The sequence below is a fragment of the Myotis lucifugus genome, unplaced genomic scaffold (genome assembly GCF_000147115.1).
Source record: "Myotis lucifugus unplaced genomic scaffold, Myoluc2.0 scaffold_24, whole genome shotgun sequence".
Taxonomy (NCBI): Eukaryota; Metazoa; Chordata; class Mammalia; order Chiroptera; family Vespertilionidae; genus Myotis; species Myotis lucifugus.
Genome location: NW_005871072.1, coordinates 5,405,733 through 5,414,146, shown reverse-complemented (window position 1 = coordinate 5,414,146; position 8,414 = coordinate 5,405,733). Strand labels below are relative to the sequence as shown.

Genomic DNA, 8,414 nt, shown 5'->3' with positions numbered 1-8,414 from the left:
ACTGGCCTGGTCACCCCTAACTTCCCTCCCCTGTCGGCCTGGTCGCCCCCAACTGCCCTCCTCTGCTGGCCTGATTGCCCCCAACTACCCTCCCCTGCTGGCCTGGTCGCCCCCAACTGCCCTCCTCTGCCGGCCTGATCGCCCACAACTGCCCTCCCCTACTGGCCATCTTGTGGCAGCCATCCTGTGTCCACATGGGGCAGCCATCTTTGACCACATGGGGGCGGCCATCTGGTGTGTTGGAGTGATGGTCAATTTGCACATTACCCCTTTATTATACAGGATACCCTATCTAATAAAGACAGAATATGCAAATTGACAGTCACTTCATGACAAAGATGGCGGCACCCACAGCCAATAAGGAGGGGATATGTAAATTGATGTGACAAAGATGGCGGAGGCCGGGTTGGGATGCTTGCAGGTGTTCCGCCTCACCCCGGCCGCCCCGGGCCTCTGGGCAGTGCAAAGGCAGAAGGCGGCTCTGGGCCATAGCGAGGGCAATGCTGGCAGCCAGGGAAAGGAAGGCCTATTCTTGCACGAATCTTAATGCATCGGGCCTTTAGTTTGGTAATAAATACCTAGACATATATAAAGAGTAACTTGCTAAAAGTTAATCCCTGTCTATGAGTTCTATAATAACTACATATTTTTATTAGTTGATAAACCTTTATTCACATTTTCCTAGAAGTAAGTAAGTTGAACCTACTTAAAAAATACATAATCACTACTTATCTAATTCAACTTCACATTTTGTAAAATGGGAATACTTTAGGAACAAGTTGCTGGGAACATTGTCCCTAGCTGTGAAATACAACACAAAGGGTATAATTCAAGAAATATATTTAATCTGAGGTTTAGTTATATTGAAGCAAATGAGCCACTTTACCAAAAGCACAGAAATTGGTATGTAATTCATCAACTGACTAGTTGGTTTTCAGGTTCCATTCATTAGTTACATTAGGTTTTCAACCATAGCATTATTTACATTTTAATTACATAATAATTAGTAATACAACTATTTAAACTAGTAATTGACTTCATTATTTCAAGTAAAACATCTTCAATTAGTTAAAATGTGGGAAAGAGTGAAAATCAATACTTACCTGGCAGAGGAGATACCATGGTCAGGAAGGGGGCTTTTTCAGGGCAAGGCTAATCCATTGCACTCCAGATGTGCTGACCCTGAGATTTCCCCACATTTGGGAAACTCAACTGCATAACTTGTGGTAGTGGGGAACTGTGTTCACACTCTCCCCTTAAAAAATTAGTAAAAATCATTTTAAGTATGCAAAATATCACATATATGTATTTTTATATTGCCCATCCATCATCCCTGTAAATTAAAATCACTAGATTCATAACTAGACCAGGGTTAAAGGACACATGTACTTATAAGGAAATCAATGGCCATTTCAACTAATGTGGGCTATTTATGACAGCTCTGGGCATTCAAAATCAAACTCCTCTCTACCCTGATTGATATACAAAAACTTCAAATTGTAATTATTCATGTCTTGTGCTTCAAAATTTGAAAGAGGATAGGTATGCTAAAACACATTACCTAATCTCTACTTATTTAGAAAAGAGGTGGTTAATCACTGAGATTGATTAATTGCTTAGACTTTTAATTTCATTGGTTCCAAGAGCACATTTTTCACTTAACTATAAGAACACTTCTTTGAATACTAAATAATGTAAATGTATTTTGAATACTAAATAATATAAATAAAATTTTCTAACTAATCATAAAATTTGACTGGTACAAATGTTATGTATTTAGACTCATAAATTTACAGATCCTTAAGATGATGTTTAAGAAGATGATATCTAAATAAATTTTATGTATCTTATTGATTTATCTTACATGTAATAATTTGTGTATATATATCATTGATATATCATTGAATTTGTCAAATATATAAAAGCTATTTAGTCTCTCAACTAATCTATTCACTAAAGCCAATGTACTTATTTAACCTTCTAAAATTGTCACAAATTTAACCAGAAATTACCCATGTATCAAACAAAGAGAAAAAAATTTATATTAGACCTCAAAAAGCTATTTTAATTGATCTTCCAGATTAATATTAATCTTCAATGAGCATATGTTAGGCTGAAATAGGCACCCAAAACATGGCCATATCCTTGTCCCTGAATCCTGTGAATATGTTACCTTATAAGGCAAAAGAGGCCTTGCAGGTTGATTAAGTTAAAGATTTTTGATATGGGGGAATTATGAGCCTAAAGTAATCATAAGGGGCCTTACAAAAGGGAAGCAGCAGTCAGAGTGAGAGAATATTGTGTTGCAATGGAAGCAGAGAGGAAAAGCCATGTGATAGCAGGAGAAAAGGGATAAAGGAAAAACGACAGCAGAAGTAGACATCAGAGTAACATGGAGCCACAAATTAAGAAATTCGGAAAACTTTTATAAGCTGGAAAAGGAAAGAAACCAATCTTGGAGCTTCTAGAAGGAACATGGGTCTGATGATAAATTAATTTAGCCCAATGAATCTCATTTTGGGCTTCTGCCCTCCCAAGTTTTACACTAAGACATTTGTGATGTTTTTTTTAAAATATATTTTATTGATTTTTTACAGAGAGGAAGGGAGAGAGATAGAGAGTCAGAAACATCGATGAGAGAGAAACATCGACCAGCTGCCTCCTGCACATCTCCTACTGGGGATGTGCCCGCAACCCAAGTACATGCCCTTGACCGGAATCGAACCTGGGACCCTTCAGTCCGCAGGCCGACGCTCTATCCACTGAGCCAAACCAGTTTTGGCCATTTGTGATGTTTTTAAGCTATCAAATTTGTGAATATTTTATAGCAGCAATAGGAACTTAAAACAGAGCATAAAATATTTTATTTGCTAAAATATCATTTATGCTTTTGCTTCAACTATAAGTTATACAGTATAATTAGTTATAAAGTAAAAATGGATCCTCTAGTTTCTTTCATTAAAAAAAATAGTAATATTATTCTAGAAATTTTACTAGTCTTTTCACTTTCCAGTGGGCTATGTTAATTGAATGCACTTTCTTGACACTATTTTAAAGAAAAGCTTTGCCGTACTCTTACTTGTGTGATATAAGAATGTGAAATCTGAACATCTAGTCATTTTCATTATATATATATGTAACTGCAATCATTAAACTATTGTGTTTGTATTATTTTAGATTTTGGTTTCATTCTGATGTAAAGGAAATACATGTCTGCCATAGATAATATGCAGAAAACAAAAATGGATGGGACTAATCAAGTTTCACAAAAATAATTACTGTCCATATTTCCCATATTTTAGGGATATACATTTTGAATTATTATACATATAATATTTTTGGACCTTGAAATTATTACTAAGTAATAATTTTTAATGAATCTTCATCACACATTTTAAATAAAACCATTAATACATGCATAGTAATCCATACAGTGTGTCATAATTTATTTAATCAGTTCACCATAGATGAACACAGTGTTTATTTCTTCTATTAAAGATAAAACTGGGATAACATAACTGTGTATATTAATACCTAAGTTTAAAAGATAATTCTTCAAAATTCCGAAAAAAAGAATTACTGAGTTAAACTGTATACAAAATTGTAAGCTATGGAAAGACCTAGTAATTTTTTTTCAAGAAGCTTTAAAATTAAGTATATTATTCTCAAGAATGCATTATAATGTTAATTTAATACAAATTTTACAATGTTTAGCATAAGAAATTATTTATAAATTCGTAGGGAAAATAGTTCAAAAGTTGTGTTAATCTGTGTTCATTGAATTAATGATATGAATTATTTTTAAACTGGTTTTGGTCCATTTATAATTTTTTTCCCATTTCAGAAAATAAATGCCAGTTTACCTCTACTTACTTGTACTCTAATTTTTATATTACACTCATTATTCCTTATGGTATTTATTTTTAAATGATTTGAGTAGGTGTCTAAATTATTTTGACAATAAATGTTAAGCAATTTTTCACTGAGGTCCTATAATCTACTTTCTTGATTTTTCTCTCCATTCCTTATTGATAACACACTGATTTACAAATTCCAATTTCATTATGACTATTGATATCCCTAATGCAAATGCTCCAATATTAATATTCATTTAATGATTTTAAATAATTGCTTAACTATTCTCAACCATTTGTGAAATAACAAATGTGCTAAAAAAAGGCATTTAAACTAAAAACATTGTTTATATTTAATGGGTAAAGAAAATGTTGAAATCAAAATTAACCCCTCTATATCTGCCGAGCTCTCCTCAGGTGACAGGCATGACTGCCATAAAAAGTTAGGGAAATCTGTGTTCCCAGCTTATCAAATCCACTTGGCAGCTTCTCTTATAATTAACTCTAGCAAAAATTTTCTGGTAACAAACAGACAAGTTTGGATGACATATTTCATCTACACCTCACTCTGTGAGTGTATTGGATTTTTAAAAATTATTCAGGTGACTGATTAATAAGATGTAGTTTTCTATGTTACACGATCTTCATATTGCATTGTGTGCCCACCACCCAAATTCAGATCATTTTCCATTACCATACAGAAATGAAACTGCTTTTTGTACAAAAATTAACACAAAATGGTCTAAAGACCTAAATATAAGACCTAAAACAATAAATTACATATAACAAAACATAGGTACTAAACTTATGGACCTCAGTCTTAGAGATTTTATAAATTTGACCCCAAAGGCAAGGGAAATAAAGGCACAGATAAATTAATGGGACTATATGAAACTAAAAAGCTTCTGCACAGCAAAATAAACCACTAAAAAAAAAGGCAGCCAGCCAAATGGAAGAAGATAATTGCAAACAACAGCTCCATCAAGGGGTTACTATCCAAAATATATAAAGAACTCACACAACTCAACACCAAACAATCCAATGAAAAAAAAGGGCAGAGGATGTGTATGGATTTTTTAAGGCTTTGCTTCCTGAGCAAAAAAGGAATCCTCACTGATACTTCATCAAGGACACAGAATTTTAAATTAAAGTAAATTTTCACTTTTTAGCTTAGAGAAAAAAATGTTATTTTTGTATTTTATATTTCCTTATGTCTAAAATGTCACCCATTTAAAGCCGTATGATGCATACTGTATATATTATTCTATAACATTTCCACTCTACGTGGTTGTGTAATTTATATTGATAACTTTATTATCTATTTCATACCTGTATGATTATACCTTAGAATATTTATTGATTTAACATTGAAAGAACATTTTGAATATTTTTTTTTCATACACACTGATGCAATGGATTTTCATGTTGTGAATCTGACACCATTTCTCTAGGTACAGAGCTAAGAGCCATGCTGTTCAAAGTGTATGCACAGCTTCAGTTTTAGCAGATACAGAAAAATTCCACCACAAATTGCTTTCCTCATTTACATTCCCACCAGCAATGTGTTTGAGTTCCCATTGTTCCAATGTCATGCAAGGCTGGTGCCACATGCACTAGGACTTGGGGAGAAATTTATCAATGTCATATAACAAGGTGAATTTATTTTGAAAGAAAAAAATATATAGAACATGATGGCTAACAAGAGAATATAAGGATTAGAACCTTTATCCATTCTTCCCACAGGGAAGCTTCCCAAGGTTAAGGCTAGGATGTTTTTATGGTACACACAATGTTCAATAGACAATGTGTGAGCAACGCTGATCTCAAAGATTATGTGGGTGCAAGAAAGTCTAGATTCAGAAAATGTTGTATTGAATATCAGTTTCCAATCACCTGGAGGCCTGGGGTCTGCACACTCTTAATAGAAAATGATTTAAGAAGAAAGATGGAGGGTTTTCACTGCATACTTAATGAAGAAGATAGGAAGATTGAAACTTTTTCATAATTTTTGGTATTTTTTATTTATAATACAGCTTAAATTTCTTTAGTGAAAATTGTAATTTCAGGTATTTTTGATGCAAACCTTTTAAAAATGTTTTTATATGCTGTTGAAAGATCTTCACATAGGAACTTCCAGTTAGATAATAGGTTAACTTAATGTATTCACCAAATACTAGTTTAATATTTACCATTTCCAGTCACTATACTAAACTTCTAATTATGACGATAATTTTATTTCCCTTCAAGAAGCTTACAATCTAGTAAAGAAGATTCTGTGTGTGTGTGTGTGTGTGTGTGTGTGATTAAAGAGAGCAGGAGGGAAAGATTGTAGACCAAGCATGTCAAACTCGAGGCCTGCAGGCCACATGCCTCATTTATTTGGCCCATGTTAGCCTTTGAGTTTGACATGTTTGATTATGGGGAGAGAATGTGAAGGTGAAAATAAAGTGAGCGTTTGAATGAGGCGGAAATGCAGTTTGGGAGAAATACTGTGTTGAGATTTTTAGAAGATGACTTGGAAGGAAATTGGAGAGAGCACTGAATCAGATTAGGAAGGGTGTATAGGTCATATTAAGAATTTGATGTTTAACTTCAGCAGGAAACCATTCATGGTAAACAATTTTAAAAATTTTGAAAGAAGTTATCAAGCTAACATGTTTTTAGAGAATTAATAATGGGCACAGTATGGAGAAATCATTGGTGAAAAGACTGTCTCTTTATTCCTTTAATTAACTATTTTTTATTGTGTATACCATGTGCCAGATAATATCTAAGCATTTGAAAATCATCAATAAACCAAATAATGAAAAATCTCTGCCCTTATAGACCTTAGTTTCTATTGGGGTAAATAAACAACATAATGACTAATATAATTATGCAGTATGTTAGAAGATATGCAACCTGGCACAAAGAAAAAGAGAGATTTAAAGTGAATCCAGGAGTGCTGGAGGATATGATAAGATAGTGTAGACGTTGTTGAAACTGTGACAATGGAACAGAGCCTTAAAGAATGTGAGATACTTAGCCGTGGATTTACTTCCATGCAGAGCTAATCAACTAGCAAAGATCCATAGTAGGAGGCTAATACCATGAGGCTAATAAAGCTTAAGACCTATCCCATAAGGCTAATACACTGTAAGCTTCAGGATCCCACATTTACACAGGTCACTTTAAGGCCCCTGTACCTACTCTTTTCTATAAAAGTTTGTATTCTTGGTCTTAAAAATGTAACATATGTTAGTTAAGCCTTAGAACTTGCCTCTGATGTGACCCACGGAGTTAGTGTTGTAGTCTTCTTCCTATGTTCCTGGAATAGAAATGAGGTTAATGTGGCCAGGATAACTCACTGAATGGCCATTGATAAATAACATTATTCTACATATGAAGAAGGTAGAAATACAAGTTATAGAGTATGAAAATAAATTTTTTTGAAAATTTCAATAATTGGTTTTTCAAAAATTTGTCATTTGAGAAATAAAACATCCTATATAATAAAAGTCTAATATGCTGTCTGGTTGTCTGTTTAACCAATCAAACCATAATATGCTAATGATATGCTAAGGTCATTCAATGCTCGCTATGACGTGCACAGACTATCAGAGGGTAGATGGTTAACCAGTCGCTATGACGTGCACTGACCACCAGGGAGCAGATGCTCAACGAATGAGCCAGAAGCCAAGCTCACAGTTGGCGAGTAAAGTGGCGGTGGCGGGAGCCTCTCCTGCCTTTGTGACATTGCTAAGCCATCAGTCGGACATCTCTTGAGGGCTCCTGGACTGCAAAAGGGTGCCGGCCAGGCTGATGGACCACCCCCCCCACCCAAGTGCATGAATTTTGTGCACTGAGCCTCTAGTTTTATAATAAACAAAGAAGATGTCAACTATGATATTGTAAAATATACCTCCCAATTATCTTTAATAAATAAATGTTTTAGTCATGTAATATTAATGTTTATTTAAATGGTTTTATAAAAATACTAGAGGCCCAGTGCACAAAAATTTGTGCACTCGGGGGGGTGCCTCAGCCCAGCCTGTGCCCTCTCACAGTCTGGGACCCCTCAGGGGATGATCACCTCCTGGCTTAGGCCCACTCCCTCGGGGACTGGGCCTAAGCTGGCAGTCAGATATTCCTCTGGCAGCCCGGGAACCCTTGGGGGATGTCCATTTGCCAGCAGGGAGCAGGCCTAAGCTGCAGTTGGACATCCGTAGCACTGCTGAGGATGCAGGAAAGGCTCTCACCACCACTGCTGTACTGGTAGCCGTCAGTCTGGCTTGTGGCTGAGCAGAGCTCCTGTGGGAGTGCACTGACCACCAGGGGGCAGCTCCTGCATTGAGCATCTGCCCCCTGGTGGTCAATGTGTGTCATAGTGACCAGTCATTCCCAGTTGTTCTGCTGTTAGGGTCAATTTGCATATTACCTTTTTATTATATAGGAGTGCCTGGCCAGCCTGGATGAGGGGCTGATGGCTGTTTGCATGCTGGCCACAGCCCCTTCAGTGTGGGGGTCATGGTGGGGTGCCTGGCCAGTCTGGGTGAGGGGCTGAGGGCCGTTTTCAGGCTG

At 35.8% G+C, this 8,414-nt stretch overlaps 1 non-coding gene across 1 annotated transcript; it reads left to right on the top strand.

Annotated features, from left to right (window-relative positions):
* Positions 1–1,095: 1,095 nt before the first annotated feature.
* LOC111825410 lies at positions 1,096–1,258 on the top strand. Its single transcript, XR_002828571.1, has one exon. It is a non-coding gene; the product is annotated as a U1 spliceosomal RNA (small nuclear RNA).
* The last annotated feature ends 7,156 nt before the right edge of the window (positions 1,259–8,414 follow it).